At 38.6% G+C, this 27,021-nt stretch overlaps 1 long non-coding RNA gene across 2 annotated transcripts; it reads right to left on the bottom strand.

Annotated features, from left to right (window-relative positions):
• LOC308195618 lies at nucleotides 1-26,932 on the bottom strand. 2 transcript variants are annotated; one of them, XR_013951674.1, is made up of 4 exons: nucleotides 26,795-26,894; nucleotides 26,407-26,491; nucleotides 1,246-1,361; nucleotides 1-456 (listed from the first exon to the last, which is right to left on the bottom strand). It is a non-coding gene; the product is annotated as an uncharacterized lncRNA (long non-coding RNA). The 2 variants fall into 2 exon arrangements; XR_013951673.1 differs by having other exon boundaries at nucleotides 26,407-26,932.
• Between the last annotated feature and the right edge of the window lie 89 nt (nucleotides 26,933-27,021).

A 27,021-nucleotide genomic window follows, 5' to 3' on the forward strand; every position in this document is an offset into this window, starting at 1 on the left:
TTAATGTTCATGTTTTCTGTTCTTAGAGCATTTTCAAACCAGTTTGCCTTTTTGCTGTATTTCCCCTTTGGCCAAAGCCCATATGGAGAAAAACACTGGGACAATGCATTCTCTTTCATTCCTGCAAAGTGAAAAGCTTGTGTGTTTCCTTTATTTATGTAGCAAATGGATTTTCATTTTGCTTTCAGCAAACAAGTTGCTTCAGTAATAGAAATACACATTTGTTTAGATTTTGAATACACTTGAAAAGGGTTTGTTATATACTTTTTTTTTTTTTTACAGGAAAAGTAATGGAAATAAAATACATTTGCCCTATCAATCTGTAGCAGGTTTCATGTTCAGAGCTTACGGCAGCCAGTCTGAGATCCGTTCCAAATGACCTCAATGAGCACAATCTTCATTATCTTCAAAAAATTGTGCTCAAGGTATGATCTTCATACCTGATAAAAGTGATTCCTGCAAGTGTACAACAGGTGCAAAATGACAGACTGAGTTGGGAGTCAGCTTTCCAAGCCTCAAAACCCCATCTGTGGATACTTACACATGGAGAGAATGAATCAAGCCCTCCCACCTACTCTCTAGTGCAGGACCTGTCCATGTGAGCCACCAGCCTCCAGAAGGACAAGTGACCAGCATACTAGATTCCCCAACCTGAGCTAAGGAACAAGTCTGTTGTTCTCAAATGGCTGAGCTTTTAAGAGCTTGGGAGCCACAGGGGAACTCTGACACAAGTACTGTTCTTCCTGTATCTTTCTCTGATCAAAATATTCCTTAACCTACATCCCTTTCTTGCAAGCCCCCTGCCTTCTGTGGATGCAAGTTTTACAAGTATTACTTCCCCTTAAATATAACATAATGAAAGGTGATGGCTACTATCTACCAAAAGTGGTAGCAGTTTTCATGTCATGACCATTGCCCTTCATAGAAGAAAGATGTTAAGTAGTGCTGGCAAAGGATCCAAGATCTACTCCTTTCCTCCATGTGCCAGTTGGCCCTGTCACATTGTGGAATGACCACAAGAGCAGTTTCACACTATGGATATTGAGTATAGCTTCCCTTGCTTATTTTAAGCCTCTTGTGTTTGTGACCTTTGGGTGAAACAATGTGTTTCTTAGTAAATCCTAATTAAATCTGTAGCTCAGAAACAGTGAAAATTTGGATGAATTTCAAGCATGTAGAGGCATGATGAGATATTTATTCAATGAGCGTCAAATGCATCTGTGCATTTGGACTTTCCTTGTTTACCTGTATTTCGGTTCATTCTACAAATAGCTGCATATTCAACAGCTGTCTTCATCCTCCGTGCCATGGCACTGAGTATAGACACAACTCCACAGAAGTTAGCAAAGTCATAACACCTCCTGTTTGAAAACAATGGAGGAAGATAATTACACCCCACCACCACCTCAATGCAATTGAGAAAAATCAGCAAGAACCTCAGCTATCCTAACACACTGACACCCACTCCAGAACCACTTCTTCTAGTGACCTACAAGGGGCTGTAACACTACAGTTCAAGGCCTGGAAGGCCTTGAAATTGTTGTTACAAGTCCATCAGGATGTTAGATGCCAGGATCGGAAAAAGCCTACCTGAATTTCCAACCACTGCTCTCAGTCTGAAGCAGACACTAAATTCTGACATTTCACCAGTGTGATGAAACTCTTCTTTTGTATCCCACTATACCAGTGAAGCAAATACAGCAAAACTACTCACCATGGAAATGAACTACAGATCTCTACATCACCATACAATTCCAAAGGCAGACATGAATTTATTTTACTGCCGTAATTCTACTTTTTAACATTCTTGATCTATTATTTAAAACAACCTTCCACACTACCCTTAGTCAGACATCAGAACATAATCCCCTTAAAATTTTTTCTTTAGTCTATAGGGACCTATTCACCTGCTTTCCTCCCCGCAGTTGTTCTCAACTTAATGGTTGTGCCTTTATTCTGTTTACACATTCAACTTTCATCTTCCGCTTTCCCTTGATAAAAAAAAAAAAAGTCTAAGCCATGAAGCAAAATTTTTGTAACTAACTTCCAATACTAAGTGTTATGTTCAAACAAGTGCCAAGGAGAACTGAACAGTTAGCTGGTCTAATTAAACTCATTTTGGTCCAATTAACTGCAGTTATGTTTCACAGTTGCTCTGCGCTCTTTGTTAAACTCCTTTTTCAGGCCTATATCTCTGCTCAGTGAGACAAGAATTTCACTCCACTGATTTCCGTTAGGAACAGCTCTCTTTTACCCTCTAGGCTTAATAGTATTCATTGACCTTTCAAATGTGACCAGATCAACTGGAATCCTCTTTCTTGCTTATCCCTGTGCAATACTAACCTCACATCTTGTCAGATTTGCCAACTGCAGCATTTTCAGCTGAAGCACTTGTAATGTAGTAGGACATTTGAAGCTTCCCTTATTTAACAACTAATTATCACAGAAGGAAGAAAGTGGGCAAAAAGAGAGGCAGAAATTTACCCTCACACTTCAGCTGGTTCTCCCTGGGCACAGAAACTGCACAATGACTTCCCTCTCCAGAAGGAATTGAGAACAAGAACCAGCCTAGTACAATGAACATTTGCAGCCATTTTAATTATAATAACCTTGTATCGTTTGCATTAGTGACTGCTAAGGGTCCAGCTCTGTTAAAGACTGTGATTTAGGCAGCTGATATTAATCATTAGGTATAGTATCTTAATGCAACAATGGTGTTATGTATTAATGAGTATTTAATAACCATAGCAATGAGATCTTAAATTGGTTGACAACTTGATCTTCAATTTTAATCTTGATAAAATTCATAAACTCATACACAGTCACTGTCCTCAGCTGACACAAAACCAGATTTCCACGTTTACCATCACTAGAGACTCTGTCAACTTAAATGGAAATAACTCAATCCCCTTTCCCACTGGAAACCCATCTGAGAACAATTCCTCTTGCAGACCATAACAGGACTCTAGATCAGCTGAGGATGGTCAACATGAGTCCCATGGGCTAGATCTGGCACAAGAGGCAGGTAGCATTCAGGAACATGAAACAGAAGGCTTCCTGCTTTAGACAAAAACAACAGGAAATTAGCCGTATGAAGTCTCACGACTGTATTGTGGAGTTCTCTTGATTAGCAAATCCTGCTAATCATCCCATAACATGGAGAATTCAGCCAGCTCTTTAAGTTATACAAATAGGAGCAGCAATTGTTGCGACAAAATCTTAAATTGATAGAGAATTTGATCTTCGATTTTAATCTTGATAAAATTCATAAACTCATACACAAAGTCACTGTCCTCAGCTGACACAAAACCAGATTTCCACTTTTGCCATCACTAGAGACTCTGTCAACTTAAATGGAAATAATTCAATCTCCTTTCCCACTGGAAATCCATCTGAAAATAATTCCTCTTGCAGCCCATAACAGGACTCTAGATCAGCTGAGGATGATCAGCATGAATCCCATGGGCTAGATCTGGCACAAGAGGAGCCCAAAGTACTTGCTAGCAAGTCTCAAACATTTAACAGATACACCATCATAACAACTTGGGGGGGGGGGGGCTTCCAATTAGTTTCTTGCTGTGGGTGGGCACGTCAAGTTAATAAACATTGTGTTCACTGTCTACAGACATAACATTCTCTAAGACTTCAAGATTTATGGAAGCATCCCAAAGATGCATGGCAGAAAGAAGATTCAACACACTATTCCTTACATTCCTATTTGTGGTGTTCTTCATTTCTTAATTTCTCACTTAACTTTTCCTTTGTCAAATAAGAAAGATGTTACCATTGACTCCCTAAATAGGCTCCTTTCACCTCCTACAGGGAGTAACAGATGTATAAGAATCAGAAGGAAACAAGATTATACATAGCAAGATAAAGCAGCTCATATGGATTTGTAGATGTATTGCCTTAGCCTGCTCAGATTTATTTTCTTCCCATCAGGTTTTCAAAGGAAAAACAATGCATCTAAATTGGTTTCCTGGTGTCACCATAAAGAGCTCAGATCCAAGAAAAACTTTTGAGGTATAAAGGATATTTACACTGTTGTCTAGTTTTGACATAAACACAGATATCAGCTTTTTTTTTTTTTCTTGATCTGAGCAGAGGATTGGAAGCCAAATTATTACACTTTGGTTTTCCCAGTGACTTCTCTTGTGATCTCACGCTAATTTGGAGCTAATTTTTTACAGCTAATCTATGAACACCAGAATAGTCACACTACACCCACTGATGCTGAGGGTGCAGCTGGAGTTTCACCATTTGTCCCCTCCTGCCAGAGGTCAGAGAAAGCACTTATGCCTGTGTGAAAGAATTAAATTCAGCTCATCCATTTCTTTTAATTCTACCTGGCGAAAGATTTCTTGTTGCAGCACCAGAATATTTTCTAAAGCCAAGATCCCAATTTTCCAATAAACAAATCAGAGATTTTGGGGAAAAAAAAAAAAAAGGAAAGGAAAAAAAGGTTATCTGTTCAGAATTGAAATGGAAGCAAAATGTACCAACTTCAGGCTCTAATTTGAGAAGGTAACTGAGGCATTCAGCTTCTGTGTCTCCATGTCTCCTGTCCAGCCTAGGCTAGCTCAGACTTTTAAAGCAAAATCTCATAGTCCCTGAAGAGAATTGGGTCTCTCCTTTTGTACTCTACAAACGCAGAATTTCACCCGCTTCTTTTGCTGAGGTACAGTGGGCTAGTCCTGTGGGCATGTTCCTTGCTTGAAACAAGGCCCAAACATTTCTGCAAAACCTGAAACTATGGCATTAATGGTAGAAAGGAGGAAGAGGAGATTGCCCTCCCTACTTTTGCTGGCAAACTGCACCTATGAGATTTGCATTGAAACTTCAGATACTCTGATTCCAGCTCACAGTGTCTAGGCTGAAGCCTTTACAGTCAATGAAATGAGAAATACCAGGCTACAATGTTAAATAACTTTAGGCTGATGAAAGTTGTTTTGACCTCTCAGAAAGAAGTTTGCTCACTCCCTAGGTTTACTTCTTTCAGATGTACCTAAGCAATATTAAGATGGCATTAGAGATCTGGGCTATATGCTGTCTCTCAGCCGTGTCATCACTTCAGTTGCACTACTTATGAAGCAGCACACAGATTCAAGAAATCCCAGCTTGGCTTTTACCCAATTTTAACTTCTTCTTGTTGGTTTAACAACCCCCACAACATGCACACTTTTTTTTTTTTTTTTTTAAATTTGCTCAACTATAAACATCTTAGGTTCCAGGCAGCTTCAAGAACTGTCAGCAAACTAATGAAGAAAAGAAGCCTAAATAAGGAAACATGTGCTTCACCAATACAACCACAAAAAAAAAATCCAGCAGGGGGAGGAGGGGAAAAATCAACCTTACTATAAATTGAGCAGGGTTCCACTTTCCCCCCTCCCTAAGGGCTTTAAGTGAGTCACCTTCTGACCAACTTACCATGAAGTAGGTTGACATTTTATATCACTCTGAGTTATCTTTTTCCCTTTAAATCTTTTTATTTGTTGGTTTACATGAATGTGAGGCTAACTTTGTAGTTCCTTTGCATGTTTAGCTTCTCATTCCACATCGATTTCATGATCTTCAAAACAACTCTGGTTCTTACTCACTTTACCAGGAATTATTTGGAAGAGCTGGTACACTAAAGCCGTAAAAATTGATGAATCAATTTATTCAGCTTAGAACTTATCAGCATGATCTGTTTAGGAAAGCATGTTTTAATGGTTGCTAGTGAGGAGAAGGAAGACATCCAAAATGGAGGCAAAGTATTACTCAAGACCATCATAAAGCAGTCACGGTGATGATGACCTGTCCTGCTCCCTGCAGTGGAGAGGCCCACTTTCACTACACGGTGGAAGGCCATGTGTCTGCGATGAGATAAACTCACACAAAAATGGTAGTTCCAAATCCAAGTGCCACACACCTGGGTTCAAATATAGATACAATAAATATAGATTATATAGATATAATCTAAGAGGTGAAGGAGTTAGAAGCTTGTTTTCCCTAATGAAATTTAATGTTTGAACACATTTTTCTCTCATGTCCAGGAGCTGAGGCTCTCAGGAAGACACTACTAATCCTGAAACTAAGGAAAATGTCAGCAACACTATGATTATAAGAGTTCTTTTTTCTCCCTCTATACTAACTTAATTCTGTATACTGTTCTACATCCTTCTGCTTTTGACATTTGAGGGAGAACAGAAAAAGCTAGATCACCTCACATTAAAATGTTCCATTACTTGCCATTCTTTATGTTAGAATCTTCACTAAATCTTATATGAAAGCGGAAAAAGAAAGATATGCCTGAGGTTCTTTGGGCTGGAGACACCAAGCATACCAGGTGCTATAGCACCTATCTGGTCCTCAGGAGCTAGAAATTGCCACAGATATGTTACAAGGTTTACTGTGAGGTGACTGAAATTCATTTGGCCTCTATCCCCCAAATTTGCTAGTAGGCAGACAGCACTACCAGCTGCTGAATAGAACAGAGCACGTCTTGTTTCCAAAGCGATGACTAAATCTTATCAAGACAATCTTGATCACTGGGATTATCAAGAGGGACCCAAGACTGAATAAAACAGAACTTAGCTTACAGGCACTAGAAAAAGGTCTCCTTTATAAATCAACAATAAGGAGTTGATAAATTTTTATTTTAAGTTAGGCAGTTTCCTCAAGTCATAATTGGGGAATAGAATTAATACCTAGTGTCACTAAAAAAATGTTGCTTTAGTCCCTTTATGATTTGTGGGAATTTAAGGCAGGTTTATTTTCCTTTCCATTGGCTAAATCAAACTCACAGAGGGCAACTCATATCTGCTGCAAGAAGAGATAATAAAATACAAGTATATATTTACACAAAGCAAATATTTTTCCGTGGTCCACTATTACTTTTTAATACAGTTCCCTCTCAGCTGTTTTCTCCTCCCTTTCCTCAAAAGTTAAGCTGGACAAAAGGAGGGACCTCAGCACTTGGTTCATATTTGCCAGACACACAATTTCACCTGCGCTAGAGTGTATAGAAAAGATTACGTACCTGGGTGAGTGGGTGTGTTTGAGTGGGAGAAGAACTCAAACAAATACTGCAGGGAGAGCCCTACCGGGAAAGGAGAGGGGAAAAAAAAAAAGGAAAAAAAGTATTTGTACTAGTTTAATAGGCAGTTGTACTGAGAATTCCAATCTTTTCTGTTGAACCACACGAGAGGGAATTAACAATTACCTGCCGTTCGAAGTACGAAGACTGTAAACGGAGAAAACTGATGCAACTAAAACTGTTACAACAGAACACTTGTGAATTTAAATGCAGTTCTCACCTCTCCCCTTCTTGGCTTATAAAGCAGTTTCCTCAAGACCTTGCCTTAGGAAAAGGCATCTTCCAGTTAGAGGCCAAAGCCATAAAGGCAAGTTCACAGCCCCAGACATCACCTTGAGCTGGTACTGTCATTGATTTAACTGGCTGAGCACATTCACAGCCATCCCAAAAAGACAATCATACCTAACTACTGCTACTTTGATTCGATGAAACAGAAGGTAGCTATTTCTGCATCACTTTAGCTTTAAAACTTCACATTTTTTATTCAAGTTAGATCATTTCTACTGTAACCTATATGGCTAATAGGTAGGTAACTGACATGCCAAATACCCACGTTAAAATCTAAGCCATGCTACAGACTTCTTTCACAGACTTGGGCAAATTTCCTAATGGGAGATTTGTTTCCTTTACTTGTAAAAATGAGAACAGTAAGATTTTCCACCAACCTTTGATACTTTCTTTAATGTGGATCGTACATCTTTCTGGCTAGGTATAACAAAAAATGTACATATTTATTATAAAACCCTTTAAAGTTTATTGTTCCTAAATGCTACCAGTGTGAAATAGAGATATTATTACAGGACTAATTTATGAAGAATGAACATTAGTGTAACTGAAATAATTTTTTATTATTATTTTTTTTTTTAATTGGAACCACTGTTCTGTGTGTTATATATCAGAGACATACTAGTGCCTGCCTGTGGGCTAGTACATATTATTACACATTTTCAATATGCCTCTGAAGACAGAAATTTAGAACATCAATATTTTTAATGTTATCCAGGTGCATGATCAAGTGTATATATATTATATATACACACACACATCCATCTGTGACCTAACATGGAGCATGCAAATATCGCTTCAGTCACGAAGAAGCTAATTACGTCTCCTTATAAAATCTACCTTGTGTTTAATCCTGTAATACACAAGCAATAAATTCTTAGATAAATGTTTTGATACAACTGAATGTCTCAGAGTTTTAGCTTAAGAAAAAACAGCTGTGGGACAGAATTTATGTCTTTTGCTTGCTACAGTTTGTAATTACTCCCATGGAGGTCAGATAGAAAATGCCAAATGATGAAAACCAAGTCCACCACATTTGAAGAGAAATGTCAAGGCAGAATGCAAGCAGCCTTTCTGCTGTTACGCTGATGGGTAACAATTAACATAAGCACTACTGCAGATTTAATTTAGGGTTAGATATCAATGAGAACACATCACTGAATTGTGTTCCAACTTGTGTTACACACATGCCATTGTTGGACATATCTTATTCTACAGGGAAACGATCACCCTTTGGCTTCTCTTAATCCTTCAAATTTTCTTCAGCACAACATCTTACCACCTCAGTTTTTGTATACATGAGAATCTGCCAGGTACACCAAGCTCCTTAGCTGAAGCAGTGTATGCTGCAAATTTCAAATGAGGTCTAGGAGTTAAAAAACACATATCTAGAGAAAAAATATTCTTCAAAACAAAAGGAGATATAATAATTTAATAGATTTCTGATAACCACGCTTTATTCTTTTTTACAGCAAGCTGTCTTTTGCGATGCAAGAGCATCAATGAAAGGCCTGTTTCCTAGTGTCTTCGTTCAGACCACTGATGGGCATAAAAATTACTTTAGCAGAACCCTCTCAACAGAGATCATTGATTTATTAATATCCAGTTTCTCAACCAGTGGGGAGAAAGAGTGGTACTTCTACAAAGAACATACTACAGAAACTGCGCTAAAATTGTCAAAATGTCCATCCATCACATGGAAGCTGCTTATTTCATTCAACACGTGCAGGATGGTCCTATTTGTATTAATGTTATGATAACATGGTACCTCTAGCATTTGAGATCCCACCAACAGCAGAATTTGTTAAGAAGTCATCACCCATTTTCTTTTTAGTGTGTTCATTTCTGTGTGACAGATTACTGCTGTCTGCCTCTATCTTCTTTAAAATTGAAGGAGTTAGATGAACATCTGACCACAGTGAATTTATCCTATGGTCAGCACATTACAAACCCAAGAACTATCAGAATTTTTCTCTTTCCAGCTACTGATGTAAAGGATTTATAAAGAGAGAAAACTACAGAAAATTGTGCTATATTATATGAAATGCATCCTTAAATAACACCTGCAGAAATACTGTGTGAGACTAGCACATTAACATTTCTTGCAGAATTTCAAGCAGAGTCACTATGTATGAATAGTACCATCTGACCCATCCCACATCCCTATGGTTTATCCTCAGTCACATGGATTTGTCTTTCTGCAAGGAAGATTGAAACAAACAAACAAACAAAGCTTTAATAGAAAAACTCCTCTTAATGACATATTTAATTCCTTGTTAATTGATTATACTTACTTATTATCTGCAAGTTAAGTTTCATACCCCAAAGCAGATCTTTGTCCTCATTTCTTGGACACTGATCACAGTAGCTCAGCCACGAGCGTCTTCCAGCTTTGATATTATTATTCATTCAGCTCTAAGACCCTCCCCTCACACATACTTTTCTGTTGCAACTGTCTAAAATTTGCTTTTAATAAATTACTCTTTTCCATTTAGTTGCAACAGTGATTATTTTCCTGTTACATCTCTGGCTTTTATTAATAATGTGGCCACAGAGCTGTATGTGGATGATCCAATGAGCACTACCTAACTGCACTATTGGAGTAATGGAGAGTAGAGGGAATCGCCAGAAAAGTCTTATACTAAATGCCACATTTTCCCCCAAATCTGCCCCAAAATGCCCCAAATTTCCCCCAAACTACTTTTTCCAGTAGTTAAGGATGAATCTTAGATCCACTGAAACTTAACTTTTATTTAAGTGTTAACCTAGGGCACCATATAAATTTATTTACTTTCCTCTAAATGAGGACCAAAAGCTCTCAAAGTTAAGGTTCTGAAATAAAGGATGAAAAGACATTCTGAAATTCTCATCTGACCTGATCTAAATTTAAAATGGTAGGAATAACAAAGATTATCTTAACATTTTGTTATCTTAAATTCAAAGGATCCATGGTCACCTAATCTTAAACAGAACATTCTGTCATTTTACCCCTGAGTTATATTGTAAATATTAAATTAAATTTGAAGTTAAAAATGAGAATCACAGTTAAATAGTCTACTCAGTTTTTTCCACAGTAATCTTGATTCAGTCAAAGAAATTCAGAGCTGTTGCAAGAGCTAGCTTTTCAAAAGCCACTTCAAATGTGGCTGCCCTGAAGCTTCTCTGATAGTAGTGCTTTGTCAGGTCAGACCCATGGTTAGCTTTTCACTCAAATGTTTTGTAATACTGACTCACATCATCGAACTTTTCCTTAAGTAGAATATGTGCACAAATGCTTTGTATACTTTGGGCTCTGGTCAACAGGGAAGTCAACAATTTGGGAAAACTAAGGTTACCACATCAGCTTTCTGACCCTTCTGCACAGACATACAAGCTGCTGAGTCATCTCTGGAACCACTCAACCTTTTCAGACCCCCATGTTTCCAGACAAAAACAACAACATCTTGGTTTTGCTCAACCTCCAGAGCTGTGAGCTGCAGCAGTTCCAGCTGTGATCAACAAGCAGCCTGGATATCCCTTCAGGATGGGCAGGACAGACATGATTCACAACACTATCTTCCCTAACTCAAACTAATCCACCTATTTTCAGAGACCAAGAATTAGTAATAATAGATTTTTCTTTTACTTAACCTCATCTCTTGGTAGAGAAGAGGTATTTTTGGATTCATTTTTTATTTTGTCCTCTTTCCTCATTATTTAGTTTTGATACAGAAACCAAAAAGTACCTAGTTCTCTATATACAGGGCTAAAATATGTTCCCAGCAGGAGCAAAACTCAAGAATGGGGGAGAAACACGACAACACAACCAGACACACAGTGAATAAGTGATAGCTTTCTAATATAAATTTGCCTTTACTTTGAAGCTTGCAAACACACTCTGAGGAAAGTTTGAACGACTGCCTCTGCCAAGGGCAACAGAAATCTCTAACTGCAATTCACTGTCTGCATGATAGAAAAGTGGTTGTGGCTTTTCACTTTTGCAAAAGCTGGTTAGAAAATCATTCCCTCACATTTAGGACTTGGACTTGAGCTTTTGGTGACCAGTTAGTGCTTTATAGAGAATGGATACCAGCTGCTGTTGCCTTAACCCTCATGTTCCCATTACACCAAAACAGCAGTAGCAGATTAAAGTTTGAAGGAACTGAAAACCTGTACACATACACAAGCCACTCTAATGTTCACTTGGCATTTCAAGTGAAAGTTATGTCATTGGTATAGACATGAGTAATATAAATGAAACAGAAGAAATCCCTTTCAGTCCTTCTCACTCATCAAAACATCAAGTCATCTTCACCCACCTCTGACATTCTTCTCAAGATCATTACAAGGAAGCCAACAGATGTCACTACTCGCGGAGAAAGCCACAAGCTAAATACTACACAGCTAGTAGTCCTGACCTAGCAAAGCCTCAGAACCTAATGAAGACATGCAGGCAAGCCAGCAGTGCAAATGCAGCAGGGACTAGAAGCTGCATCATCTCTGTTGGGTTATCAAATACAGACTGAGATTAGGTCTCTTTAGCTTTACTCTAGACTTGCCAGTAGACCAAAGGAAGTCTTGAAATTGAGAGCAGAAGTCTTAATTTCCATTTGAATTCTTTAAAATCTGGAGTCTGATCTGATTCTTAAAGGTATTTGGGATCACATTCCAGATTTTGTACAAGTCCAAATTAAAGAGCACAGGAATAGAATCAGAATAATGGTTACAACAACACAGTGCTAAGACAAAAAGAATCATAGTGTGAGCATGTTTGTAAGTTGTTTCCCAGTGTTTCCCAACCGTATATCTAATCCACACAGAAAACTGCTGAGATACTTCTGCCTACATATATACACATGCACAAATCTGCATACATGAACACATGCTTTTTAATAAATATATTAACCCTACTATACCACAAATTAAATATTCCAGTGACAATTCATAACACAATAGCAACACAGAGATTAAGACTATCAAAATTTTAGATGAGTACTTGCTGTCTTAAAAAAAAAAAAAGATTTCTTGCAGTTTGACAGTAAATACTTTTATGAGGTGAATAAATCCAGTCAGGGTTTGCTCCAATGCAACATTTACAGGTTATCATTGTCTTGTCATTTGGTACTGTTGGCTCAGCCACCAGAAGCATTAAAGGAAACTCAGGAGCTTCCTGTTAGCTGTTTGAAACAGGACAGACAGTAGCAGTACATTCTGCACTGTTTGCCAGTAAGGCAGCTGATCCATTTCAAGCTCTTCTAGCCACTTGTACAGCTTTTACAGTCCTGGACAACATGTAATCATTTGTCTCTTACATCCCTCCAAGACATATGCAATTAGCTAAATACTCCTTGCTGACTGGAGTGGAGGGCAAGGTCTCCATGGTTCAACACTCCAGGAAAAAGTTTCTCTTCCTAAGGCTGAGTCCCTCAGAAATTGCCTTCAGGGCTATAGTCGAAGTTTTTCTATTCAGACTTGTTCAACAAAAGTGTTTCATTTTTTTCTACCCAGTAGCTGCAATTACAAATGCAAAGCAAAGTTCAGTTTTGCAGACTTCACTGGAAGCATAGTGGCACTACAAACTCAGAGTCCAGCCCAGCCTCCTTTCCCATTCCTCTTTCCCCGCAGAGGAGGTTCTACCTTCAGTTTAGCTTGAGATTGCTACATATCTCTGTCTTCAGCACTAGACTGTTATCACTATAAATCATTCAGAGTTTAATGGGTGTACTAGTTTAATATCTTGAAACCAACAAAAGCCAATAAAATTGTTTATCATTTTCTCCAGGAAAGTATTTGGGGGGCTTCAGACATCCCACAGATACTCTGCATTTTTGTAGGAGTGGTTCAGTGACCCATATCCAGGTAGTACAACTACTCTTGCTTATAAGAAGAATTTACTGCCTATTGCTCAAATTCACCACAGGGTTATCAAAAGAGAAGTCTACAAATTGTTACAAAGACCTAGAAGAACAGAGATGATTTAGTGCAAGTTAACTGGAAGAGAGTAAGCGAAGATCAATCTCTTCCTAAGAAAGACAACACAATCAAACATACAAACCCCACACACAGAGCACCACTGAAGTGAACCACTCAGGGAGACTGATGTGCCACTAGCAGAAATGTTTAAAGTTGATCTAGTAAATATGCTTCATTGGCAGAGCAGCAGCTCAAGAAGCCTGTTCAATGGTCACTTTTGCTGAATATTTCTTCTCACTGAGTTCAAATGAAGTTCAGCTAAGCTGCTCTCCGTTTCTCCAGACTTGCTTCCTTTCAAATATCTATTCAAAGCACACAATCAAACGATTTCACATATATGTGCATCTACCACTGCACTGTTGTGTGCTGAACTGCTATGTCCATGCTAAAGCAGCTTTTTCTCCCCAAGATTCAATGAAGATCTGTGCACCAGTGAGAAAAGCACACTTTTCACTCTCCTGGAAGTGTGCAGGCAGAGCGCTGAGTGGAGACTTATGAGTCTTCATGGCCAAGTCTGTATCCAGCTACAAGTTTCTTACAGCATCTTTCTTTCATGCATCAGATTACTGGGAGATGGGAAGCAATCTTCTGAAGCACAGATATACTGACCTGCATTTTATTTGTCATTAAACAGATGCTACTTTTCAGGCACTATTTGTCTCCCACTAATTAGCATACAAAAAGGAGAGATAAGTGGACTGTGCCAGAACTGAAGTTAATAACAACTTAAACGCTTCGCTTGAAACGCAGACACTTTTTGAACACCTCAGTCATAGCAGATGTCTATCAAAAATGTGTGTTTTTCACACCTGTTGTTGGCTAGCCTACAGCCAATGCATATTTGTAAACTAGTTTTCTGTCCCTTATTAATCAATCCCCTGAGATAACCAGGCAGGCTACCAACTGTTACTGCATATTCAGTAGACTTTTCTTTGTCTTTGCCAAAACTGCTATTTTTTCAGGAAGGCCAAGCCTGCAGGTTCCATCAGTTCCATCACAATTCTTAACACGTTTGGGGGACATCTCTAAATAAGAATTTCAGAAATTTTTACTAGTATGAAATCTTTTTTTTTTAAAAAAAAAAATACAATTCCAGCATCATTCAGAACATAGGATAAAAAAAATAGTGAGAGATCCATGCACTTCAGAATGAGCTGAGTTGTGGATAACCCCTGCTGCGCATCCTCAGCTCAGTTTTGCTGAGAAATCATCAAAGATGCAGACCTTCCATGCCTGGCTGTAAGATGCACAGTCTCAAAGCAGATTTTTACAAAGTTTGTCATGGCTGCCAAAGTGACCTAGGTATCCTAGGGTTCAAGTGAATGCAGAAAGCATCATAATGGTGTTTAGACAGACATCATCTAGGAAGGAAACTTGTGCAGTCTATTTTCAAAGTAGTCTGTGTTGCTGTTCATCCTCACCCGTTGTGCATGGCAGAAGCTGTCAGCAACATACCATGAAATCCCATATTAAAAGATAAACATATTACAATAATCAATTTGGGGGGAAAACAGGTCACAGATACCATAGGTGTAACAATAATCTGAGAGTCCTGCAATCCCTAATGAGAAAACTAATTTTCCTCTAACAGCACAAGATCAGGCCTGCAGCATTGCTCTTCCAGTAGCAAGACCACCTCCCCAAGATGGCTTCTACTTACTTTGGTAGTTTATTCTTCCACAGCAATTCTCATATCCTCACAGAATATGGATGATAGCTGGGATTTTTTTTTTTATTATTTTATTTTTTTTTTAATCCTGGTTTCTTCAATAAGTGAATAGAATACATCTGAGAAAGCGATATCAGTGTTTCAGGAAAGAGTGGTAATAATTTAAAATGTTGTCACTTCTAAGGGCCTCCATTGTCTCTATTTCAGTGGGGGTAATGTGTTGAGGTCCCTTTCACAGGTTTAAAAAAAATAAGAAATACAGCTTCTAGATGCCCCTCATATACATTTTGTATCTAAATGCATGTGTTTCCCTGAACAGCTGGTACAACAAGCTATATTTTATTTTTGCCTTACAGAGAAGTCATCATGCAAGATTACAAGATTTGTATAGTTAGAGGAGATGCTCATATTTGAGTAGTACTGAAGGATACTTGAAAAAAATATATTGCAGCCCTAGTTATTGTCAGACCACATATCTCAGTCATAGCTTAAACTCTGCTAGAACAGACAGCAGTTAAAGTGGGAAATACATTTCAGAATGAACTTATTTTCTACTCGAAAGACGATGCTGAGGAATTCATTTAAAGTGCCTTTTGGTCTCTATGTTGTAATACAAGTACTGATTTTATATATATATATATATGAATTGTTTATATATATATACACACACACACACACACACATATGAATTGTTTTTCTGTAAGCAAAGATTGAAATACAGCTAGTGAGTTTCCAAGTGTCCTTCCTGGCATCTCCAACAATAAAACACATGCTTTATTATTACTACTCTTAATTCCAGCATTTTTAAGCTAATGTAGGTATCATTCGTGAGCACTCTAGAAACAGCTCAAAACGTTGAGAGGATGATTCTGATTTTAGGTCAAGTAGCTTACATCCTTTGCAGCCCTACTGAACTCATAACAAACCAAATGTCCTTGAAGACTGGACGGGACTTCCATAGACCACGTAGACCATCCTCTTTCCTCACAACCAATAAGATATACCCAATCCTAAAGTGATGAAGGCTTCCTACAAGTGCTTCACTTTCTTTTGGATTAGAAAGATTTTTCTGATGTTCAGCCTAGATCTCCTTCACTGCAATTTACATCCATGATTTATTGATAACCTAAAATAGGAAGAACCTCCCATGCCTCTTTAAAGCATCCTTTACTTACTTGAGGGCTCAGGCATCTCCTAAAACTGAAGAACTCCAATTTCTTCATTTTTCCTGTCTAGGGCATTTCTTCAACTCAAATTCAGAGATCTGACAACTCTCATTGCTTTCCTCTTGCTGGTCCATTGCTTTCCTCTTGCTTCAGCTGATCCATATTCTTCTTGAAACAGAGCACCCAAAACTAGACTCTACTCCACTTCAAGTTTTACCACTGCATGGATAATGAAATAATTTTCCTGCACAGGTCTTGCAAGATATTTTCCTTAGCATAGCCCAGGATATTCACATTTTCCACACAATGTTACTGTCCCATGTTTCTTTAATATAACACTATTCTTCTTGTCTTCCTTCCCCCACCCACCCTGCCACGAACCTACAGGCTAAATGGGAATTTTATTCAGCCAAATCACGTTTTCATTGTTTTTGTGTGTAAAGAGGATGCAAAATATAGCCTGAAACTTTATAGTCAAAAGATAGGGCTATTCTGCTGAGTTTTCCTGTAAGATGCACTACCTTGTTATAGAGGTAAATAAAATTAATCTAAGACTTTTTGTTCTTGATAAATCTTCATGGCTTATTCTCAAAAATAGATTATTTAAAAGGTGGTTTTATTAAGCAAACCACATACCAGTTCATAGACAAAGGAGATCTCACTGCCTTCCAGAGAGTCTTCATTTTCTGAGTGCTTCCTCCTTGTCCCTAATAAAGAATGCCACCTTTCAACCAGGAATAAATCTAACCACCCTACCACTCCAAAAAAAAAAAAATCAAGTTGAAAAAAACTGCCAACTAATAAAGTCTAAGTATGGTATTTCTCTTTGGAGTGCACTCAGCTGATGCTACTCTTGCAGAATTTACTGTAAATGGAGGATGATGGGTTTACCCTGATATACACTTATGGGGTTAAAAAAAAAAAAAGCCATAAACAATACTTCCCTGAGCCAGTATAAAGGCTTTTTTCTCCTCTTTAATTAAAAAGCACAATACACATTTCACCCACAAGGAGGAGGAAAAAAAAAAAAAAAACACAACACTTTCTCAGTACCCCACAGTTATCAACGGACCTGGTATTCCCACCGATTTCTGTATATCTTCTTTTACCAGGTTACCAGTAAAGTTATCATATAAATTTTCAAGAAATAAATCTATTAAATAAAAATAGAAACAATATGTGAATGCTGGAAAGGGTACCAATTAAACAGATGGGAGGAGGAGATATTCAAGAAATGCTGGAAAGCATGAAAATCACCAGGAATAGGTTGAAAATCTAAGTTCTCAGAGATTAACCAGAGAAGCCATCATGCAGGGTTCTAGGAGTCAAACTTCAGAAAGAAACTTAGAGAAGAACTGAAATTCTGGTAACCACAGAGGTAACACCAGATAAATAAGTAGAGAAACTGCAACATTTAAAGTTGTGAAAAGTTGAGGTAGATGCCACTATTGTAAAATATCTTTACACATGTGAAGGATCAGCTAAAGTTTCTTTAGACATATAAATGAAATAAGATATTCCTGGTCATACTCAATATTTGAGGTTTCTGGATGATGCACTCAATTTACTTAAGAATAAAATAAAAAAACACAGGCTAAAAGGAATAAACACTGTCACATATAAAAGTACCCTTCCTCTTATTTGTGTATAAGTGTAAACAGGGGAGGTGTACACATATTAGCATGTCCCAGGACAAAACAGAAAGACCACAGCGAGCACGCATTTATTTTAAGGGTACTTCTCACACCACAATTAAAAGGCCTCAACTTTTGAGCTCTATAAAAATCTCTATAAAGAAAGGAGATCTCTTTTTTTAACACTAAGACACATCTTCCAAATATGGGTTTGTATTCCTTCTTCAATTCCATTTCTACTTAAAAATCTAATTTGGCAAAAAATATGTATCATTTCCATTTATACACCACTTCTGAGTACTGCATTTCTTGCAAATACCACAATTCTCATCACAACCCTCCAAAAATTGCTTCTTGACTGTAAAGGATGCAAAGCTGGAAAAGAGGGAAAAATGTTGTGAGATACAGAAAATGATGTTGTAACTTTTTTTTTTCCCACTGAACTTTAGAAGAATGACTTATGACAACACCCTTGAAGAAGCACGTACTGCTCTATTCCTTAGAAGAAAAATAGCAGCTTTTATTCTCAAGAGGATTGTCAGCTCATCCGCACGGAAAATGCTTGGTAAAAAATAATGGAACTGCTAATTTTTACTAATGACGTTCTTTAGCACAAGTTAAAGGAAAACCAATCTTTCTAAACTAAGAGGCAGAGAAAGGTGTTAGTTTGATTTCTGGAAGAAATTCAAAAGCGGAGTTCCTGAAGGTAATTAACCTGTTCTTACACAACAGCATTTTTAACAGACCAAATGATACCAAAAAAATACATAAGTATATATATATTGGTATGTCACACCTACTGTTGCTTAAAGCTCACTGGCAGATCTCCAGTATCATTGGTAATGAGAACTGTCCACTGAGCATTTATACTCCTTCTGAGGTTTCTTACATACCCTTCAGGTCACTGACCGAGAAAAGAAAAAAACCCTCTTGATAATAGATTTGAGAAGAGGGAACAAAAGAGTCGTGTTGAAGATGTTTGTCATCTTTTTTGTTACAAACTGGCCCAAAAGAAATTATGAGCTTACATTGGTCCCAGGTGAAACATACAAATGGGAAGACAGTCCAGCCTACATCATGGCTCCTCTCTTGAAGAGTCATAATGATAGGGAAAAAAAAAAGACTTGGAAGGAACTGTAGAAGTGAAACTTAACAGGTGAATTCAGCCACACTCCCCCTTCGTGACGTGAAGCTGTTTAATGTAATTCTTGAAAATATGATTATTAGATGTCTAAGAAGAAAGGAAATGATATAGCTCCTTTTGGTAGTAGTAAGAAAGTGGTCCAGTTCTATTCCAGAGGTGGATTTTTGTCCTGTTCTGACACCAGCTGGGGAAAACAATAATACACTGGAGAAGGGTTAGCAAATATCATGAGTTATTAAAATATTGGGTAACCTACTACAGACTTCCATATTTATAGTTTTTCAAATGAAAGGTCCAGAAATAACTTTATCACAGAATACAGCTACCTACATGGAGAATAAAACTTCACTGAACGTTTCTCCAATGTGGCAAAGGTGTAAGAGCTTCAATGCTTGGAAGACACACGGGGTTTGAAAAAACAATAAGAAGGATAACCTGTCAAGCACCAGAAAAACTTTCCAAAGATTCTGGTAGATACTCTCATCTTTAGAACTGCCAGAATTTCACAGAACAGCACCCAATACTCTGCTAAAGGCAGGGTGACTTCAATGTTAGATCTAATTGCTGAGGGCTCTGTCTAGCTGAGTTTTAAATATCAGCCTGGGAGGGCAGAGGTAGCTGGAAACTGAAACTTTACCCCAGTTAGCCTCAAAAATGCAAGGTGAAGAATGACTGCATCCTTTAATCTGCTGGCTACACCCTTACTATCAAGTATTCTGCAAAATTTCGTACTTGAATGAACATGGTGCTGATTCACATTCAATCTGCTACTCATTAGGATCATCCAAATCTTTTCTTGCCCACCCCATCTACAGCCAGTACAGAGGTATGGAGTTATTTCACCCCATATGCAGGACTCTGCAGTTGTCTTTGTTGAAAGTAATGTTTCCTGTCAGCCAGCTCAGAATCACTGAATCATATAGGTTGGAAGAGACCTCCAAGATCACCTAGTCCAACCTCTGTCCTAACACTAACTCCTTCAGCCTATTGAGGTCCCTCTGAATGGTAGCCCTAGACTTTAGCTATGAGCTACCGCCCCAGTTTCATGTCATCCTCAGGCCTGGGATGCATACTCTTTCCCATCATTCAGGTTGCTGATGAAGACATTAAACAGTGATGGAACACCACTCATAACAATTTGCCAGTTTGATTTTTGAACTACTGCTGCTACTTTTTGAGCCCAGTGATCCATCTAGTTTCTCATGTACTCTGTAGCCCATTGATCTTGTTTGTATCTCCCCAGTTCAGTTACAAGAACTAAGAAATTGTATCAAAGGCACTGCTAAGGTCAAGGTAAACAAGATCCACTGCTTTTCCTTCTCCACCCAGCCAGCTACCATTTCATGAGAATTGGTAATCCAGATGATCAGGCATTATTTGCCCTTGGTGTACCAGTGTTGACTATTCCAAACCACCTTCTTGTGTTTCACATGCTTGGAAATGCCTTCTGTAAGGACTTGTTCCATAATATCTGCAGGGCAAAAGTGAAGCTAAAGAGCTTGCAATTTCTCAGTTTCTGGCTTTTGTCTTCAGTTCTTCTGCTACAGTAAACACAGCTTGACTCCCCAATAAGCATTTATCTCAAAGCATTTTGAGAAGGTTGTTGAAACAATAAGCTATATGAATCTATTCTTTTGACCTCACATAAGATCTAGGTGAGGACAAATATTAGTCTTCATTTACCTGTTTCTAGTCATGTTGGGTATATGTCAAAAAAATATAAACAATACATGATATATTGTTTGACTTTGGGAAAGTTTGATCTTGGCTGCTACGAAATCCAAAAAAAAAAAAAAAAGGAAAAAGAGACTAAACGATCTTGGTTTTTTTAGTCCCATGTGAAGAATATGGTTTCAAAGTCCTAACTCTGTTGGTTCTGTCTTACTCTTAAATCAGCCTAGCAATGGAAAGATAGATTTGTAAAAGAAATATTAAGAAATGACTGCAGTACAAATGCAAAGACATTTAGGAAACAAGCAGAAGAAACAACAGGGCAAGGGTTAAAAGAGTGATGTGCAACAAAAGACAGGGCAAAATTAATAGTCTTAAAACTGGTAAACACTGAAGAATGTGCTGTTCATGCCAAGGTCATGGCAGAGATGACTCATTAGCTGAAGGCTAGTTCTCTGAGAGCAGAGTGATGGCAACAAGTTAATAGCCCAATGTTAGTGCCATTTCTCTTCCTGTTATTCAAACCAGGATACAGATTGCAGTCAGAAGATACCCAAAATAAGAAAATAAAAGAAAATGGGCAGAGACCTCACCTTGATTTCTAACGGGTAAAACCGCAGACTGTGATGGCTGTAAAGAAACATGTTCAAACCCAGATTATCATCAGGAAGGAACCTGGATGATGATGAGTAGCTCAGTAGCTGGTGTTTCGCATTTTCCATGTCATATACAAATAATCCTAATCACAGCAATTCCAGGTTGGACGAAGCCCTGGGCAACCTGATCCAGCTGGTGGCATGCCCATGGCAGGGGAGCTGGAACTAGATGATCTTTAAGGTCCCTTCCAACCCAAGCCATTCTGTGATTCTATGGTTCTTCTTGTGCACACATGTCTAGGTGTTCATGAATATGAAAGGTAGAGTCAACTTACCCAGAAATAAGAATAACTTTCTCCTCCTCTATAGTTTCACACAGACTTGTTACAACCCAATTGGCTTATGTCCCTTTCTGCACCATCACCCATAATGCAATAAATGCTTAGGACGAGGGAAGCCAATCATGTTATTGCAGAAACTATTACTTCACACTGAGAAACTGCTGGCATTCAGAAAAAGCAGATAAGGATTCACAAATATTACCAGTTGTAGTAGGAATTATTTACTGCCAGTCATTTGTCACTATAATAAGGTTAAAAAAGATTACAGATTTTTCATATTCAATCTACCTGGAGCTATTATTCTTGTATTCAGTTACTATGATAATCAAATCTCTGCTATCCTTATCTTTAAAAAAAGATAGTTTGGTTTTTGCTAAATGATGGTGACCACATTTGTTTAATTGTCGATGTGCGTTTGAAGCCCAGAAAGCCAACCATATCCTGGGCTGCATCAAAATCAACGTGGCCAGCAGGGCAAGGGAGGTGATTCTCCCCCTCTACTCTGCTTTCATGAGACCCCGCCTGGAGTGCTGCGTTCAACTATGGGGCCCTCAGCACAAGAAGGGCATGGATATATTAGAAGGAGTCCAGAGGAGGGCCACAAAGATGATCAAAGGGCTGGAGCACCTCTACTACAAAGACAGGCTGAGGGAGGTGGGGTTGTTCAGCTTGGAGAAGAGAAGGCTCCAGGGAGACCTTACTGCAGCTTGCCGGTACCTAAAAGGCGGTCTACAGGAAAGCTGGGGAAAGACTCTGTCAGGAAGTGTAGTGATAGGACAAGGGGGAACGGCTTTAAACTCAAAAAAGGTAGATTTAGATTAGACATGACGAAATTCTTTACCCTGAGGGTGGTGAGGCACTGGTATAGGCTGCCCAGAGGAGCTGTGGATGCCCCATCCCTGGAGGTGTTCAAGGCCAGGCTGGGTGGGGCTTTGGGCAGCCTGGTCTGGTGGGAGGTGTCCCTGCCCATGGCAGGGGGTTGGAACAAGATGGTCTTTAAGGCCCCTTCCCACTAAAACCATTCTTAGATTCTATTAATTTACATTGAATTATTTTAGATGCTTTCTGGGTAAAGTTGTTAGTAATACATTCTCATATTCCCCACAGGCAGCACCCAGATCAGCCTGTGGTGCTGAAGAGTCGCTGCCCTTGAAACACTTGTCAACACCCTCCTGCCAGAAGCAAACTTGTCTTTCATTTTTCTGGCTTTAGACAATGTCCAGTACTTCCATTCTCCAGACTTGATTTTAGGAAAAATCAGTAAAATACTTACAGGAAAGCATTCTTGAATCCATTTTAAAATCCTTTACTAAACAAGCTGCATGGAAAATGCCATAAAAGCCACAATTCGTGGTTTGTATACTTGGTAGGTGTGTGGATAAACCCAATACCTACCTCTAGGGGAAATAAACACATACACTGCACATCACCTTTTGTGAAAAAAGAACAGGGGAGAAAGCCAACAGCACATTTGGTTCTACAATTTTCTCAATACTTAAAAGAGCAGCCCCTCCTTTTATGCAGGTATTTCATATAGTCATGAGTTACCCTTTTTCTAATTAGAGGTACAGTACTTTTTAAAGCAAAAACTAAAACAAAAATCTAAGACAAAAGTACATACATAAGGATGAAAGTAAACAGCAACCAATATAAAGGCACATACAGAAAGTTTTACAAAAACAAGTTGCCAGATTATTTTTTGTGTGTACTACAGATGCGTCAACAGCCTTTCAAGTACTAATAGGCTTGTGTTATAATATTTGTACCGAAACCTTCTTTTCCCTTAAGCTCAGCCCATGCAGATCTGAAAGGCTATAAAGACTGTCCTGGGAATCTGCATTATCTTACTAGGGCTGTAATTCACCAAATCTGGAAGTCAGTGGAGCTTTCATGTAAAAGATGCAAGACCCAGACATAAACAGAATATGTTAATCCCTGAGGTATATGGCTGCTTTTGATTGAAAATCCATTAGCTCTAATAATATGAACAGAACAATCAACACAGTATCTCAATGGAATCACAGCATTCTTTGTTTTGGCAGATTTTCACAGGCAACTTTTTTTTTTTTTTTTTTTTGGTGCAGGACTTACTCCATGCTGCCATTTAAGCTTATGGGAAATAAACTCTCCCACCCACTCATCAACACCTACAGTGAAGTCATGCTACAGAGAATCATAGTGGATGTGACTCTGTTCTCGTCCTTCCCCTCCTTCATCAAATTCAGTGATAATTGCTCCTGTGTCACGTTGCTTCAATCTTACCACTTCTTCCAGCAAAAAGCAGGTCACACAGCTACCCTTCCTATGTTCATATTTGGGACACTAATTATGCTTATCAAAACAATTCTCATCAGCTACCTTAAACAGCTATCATTGTTCTACATATACATGCACCAAACAGACCATGGTTCCTGTGTTTGCATTACATCTCTGTTAGCAGAACTTAATTGACCAGTACAAAGGAACTCAGTATACATACATACATATATATATATACGACTAGACTCACAAAATTTGGCCTGAGGAGCTCAGGAAAAGAACCTCATGCACCGGTAATATTCAACAAATCCCAAAATGACTGAGGATGTGCATGGAGATCAAAAGCCTACTGATTCTCCACGTGAAAGTGAAATTGTGTTGAAATTCAACAGTTAATTTGGGGGTGTTCAATCTAAGATAAAGAATATTAGAAAAAGACTATTTTCTTAGCTTGTACAACATATAGCTTAGAATATACCTTTACAGGATTGGATACAGATAACAGAGTACCTCCTTTGATAAGTTCTCGGTTTTTGACAGAAGTGTTGGAGAGGATACAGAGGAACTCGTAAGTCTTAAAGTTTCTGATAAGAATAAAAAAAGAATTTATTGAGGAGAAACAGCAAGTTTCCTTCCTGAATGGAGGAGCTTAATTTGAGGCACATCTGTAACACTGTTTACAGGAAAGCTTCAGTAACTGCAAGGATAGGCGCACTACCCAGTACTTCAAGGCTGTGGATTTTTTTTTTCCTTTAATCTTTTTCCTCATGCTAAGTGATTACCATCAATCCCGCCTAACATCTGCAAAGGAAAGGGGGAAGAACACTTGACACAAGAGTAGAAAAGTATAACCTAAACCATAACATCCTGCTGCACTGTATCTCCAGCTAATCCCAAGCACTAGCATGCAGTGGCACTCTCCTGAGAAACTTGGTCAGGTAGAGCTGTTTGGAAAACAGTAGAGATATGCAATCTTAATGCTATTTGTTTCCAAGTGCGATAAAAAGCTATAAAATTACTATTCAGTACAAGAGAGATGCCAGGCACTACTGTAGGGATGGATCTATGTAACGACCACTTACTTGGGAAGTCACAAGGGAAGACATTAGATGCCAGCTCCCTGCGAAGGCAATAATCTTCTCCATGTAGATGCAGCCAAATTATGATCAATGCTAAGGAAGAAGCAGGACCTAGAGTTTCAGTTACAATGATGCTTCCTCCAGTACTTATGGTACATACAGGTTAAAAACAAACAAACAAACTTCTACATCTTACAGATAAACACTCTCATCCCAATAGTACTACCTGCTAGAGCATGCACAGACTTGTCAGGGATACAGAAAAGCAGGGTCCCTCGCTTTCTCTGTTCATTCTAATGCCATTCACTTGGTATCATTCAATGCAGACTGAAGCCCTGGTTATTCAGCTGAGAGTAATTTTACTGCTAGGAGAGCACCACTACCTTCAGGTCTCTGCATTTTCCTGTATATGCTCACAAAGGGCTAGGTTGAGATTCATGCCGCTGCTTCTAAAGATGAATGTTGCCCCTCTCACCGAACTGAGGAGGTCTGGTTCTGACTGCCTACCTGTACAATACCACACAGAGAATCCAGTTTTCAAACATTTTTTCCCCTCTGGTAAGTAAGTCACAAATGTTTCCATCATCATCTTTGAGTCTCTGTTGATAATCTGTGTGTCTATAATCCACCTCTGTCTCACGATAAGACTTCTGAAACTAAGCCCTTTTTTACAATCCTCAGCAGTTCACACAGCTTCTAAATATTGTCAACCCTGGTTATGATAAAAATAAAAAATAAAATAAAATAGTACAATAACTCTTTGATTGTGAGAAGGAAAGATCATTTCTACATGAATTAGAGAAATAAGTTTTTAAACACGTTTTCTTCTGAAAAGCCAAAAATATGCAGAAACGAAAAGCTGTTCTTATTATTCCAGAAAGAAAAATGACCAAAAGGGGGCGCGGTGTACACCAGAATACATGCCAAGCCGCTGAGATTCAGTGTGATACACAAACCTCAATGCTGACAGAGAACTATCCAGATACAATTTATCTCTGAGTATCAGACTCAGCTAAGGCCAAGGAAAGGGAAACCGAAGAAGAACCTATGTCAAGAAGGTATCCAAGTCTCTTCAGTCACTGAATTTAATCATTAAATCTTGTGCAAGACAGTGAGTTTTTACAGGAAGCAAATGCACACACTCAGCTGCAAGAAGAGCTTCTTTGCACACACGCACAAAGAGTTTTAATAACCCCTGAGGCAGATGTTGTTCATCTGAGCAGAGGTTCTTTCACACGCATGGTCAAGAATGCAAGTCCTCTGCTCATCAGGCAACTCCTGCTCAAACTCCAGCACTCGAAACTGTAAATCCCCGTCAAAAAGCAGAGGACTACTGTCCTCTTCCAAACCCAGGGACACAAAGACAGCCATAGTATCAACAGTAAGGTGGGAAAGTGCAAAACACACTTGGAAAAGGGCAGCAAATAATCAGCTAAAATCACTAGACAAGATGTCCTCCCCCAGAAAATACTGGCAATAATCATGAACAACTACCAAGGCAAGCAGTACTCCCCATATATTTATTTACTTACCATTTATTTTCTTGAATTAATAGACTCTAATATTCAGTATATTTTCCTTCAACTTCCTAGCAAAATCTTGGCCAAGATTTCCTAGCTAAGAAAAAATGCTCATATGTAACCAGTTCATGCTGATTAAAGTTTTCACAATTACTAGTTATGACTCTCAGCTGTGGCATCTTGCAGCCATTCAGACAGTTGTTCTTTAGAAAAATAGAGAGGGGAGGGGAGGGAAAAGTTCTGTTGTCTTTCTGTATTCAAGATATTCTAGTTTTATGCTTACATACTGAAGTTTCTACATGCTATCTCCTGAAACTTAAATACGAGGAGAACATTGACTGCAGTATTACAAATGGCCAAGTAATTTAACTGCAGACGAAGTTGGGGGCATGTGCATTACCTCCCCACACCCCTGAACCAGCCACCATTCCTCCTTTGCAGAGGCTGGTCTCTCAAAAGCTCTTGAGATGATAAGAGGCATGTTTCCCCTTTCAGAAACAAGTGTCCATAGCAGGCTAGCTCCTGAAGACTGCAGAACTCCACTCACCTACTCCTCGAGAGGCTGTCCACATTCCTCGGGTTTAATGAAGTAGATCTCACTACAGCTGGGTTTTATTACACTGCTAC

The sequence above is a fragment of the Anser brachyrhynchus genome, assembly GCF_964034855.1.
Source record: "Anser brachyrhynchus genome assembly, chromosome: 5".
In the NCBI taxonomy this organism is placed as follows: Eukaryota; Metazoa; Chordata; class Aves; order Anseriformes; family Anatidae; genus Anser; species Anser brachyrhynchus.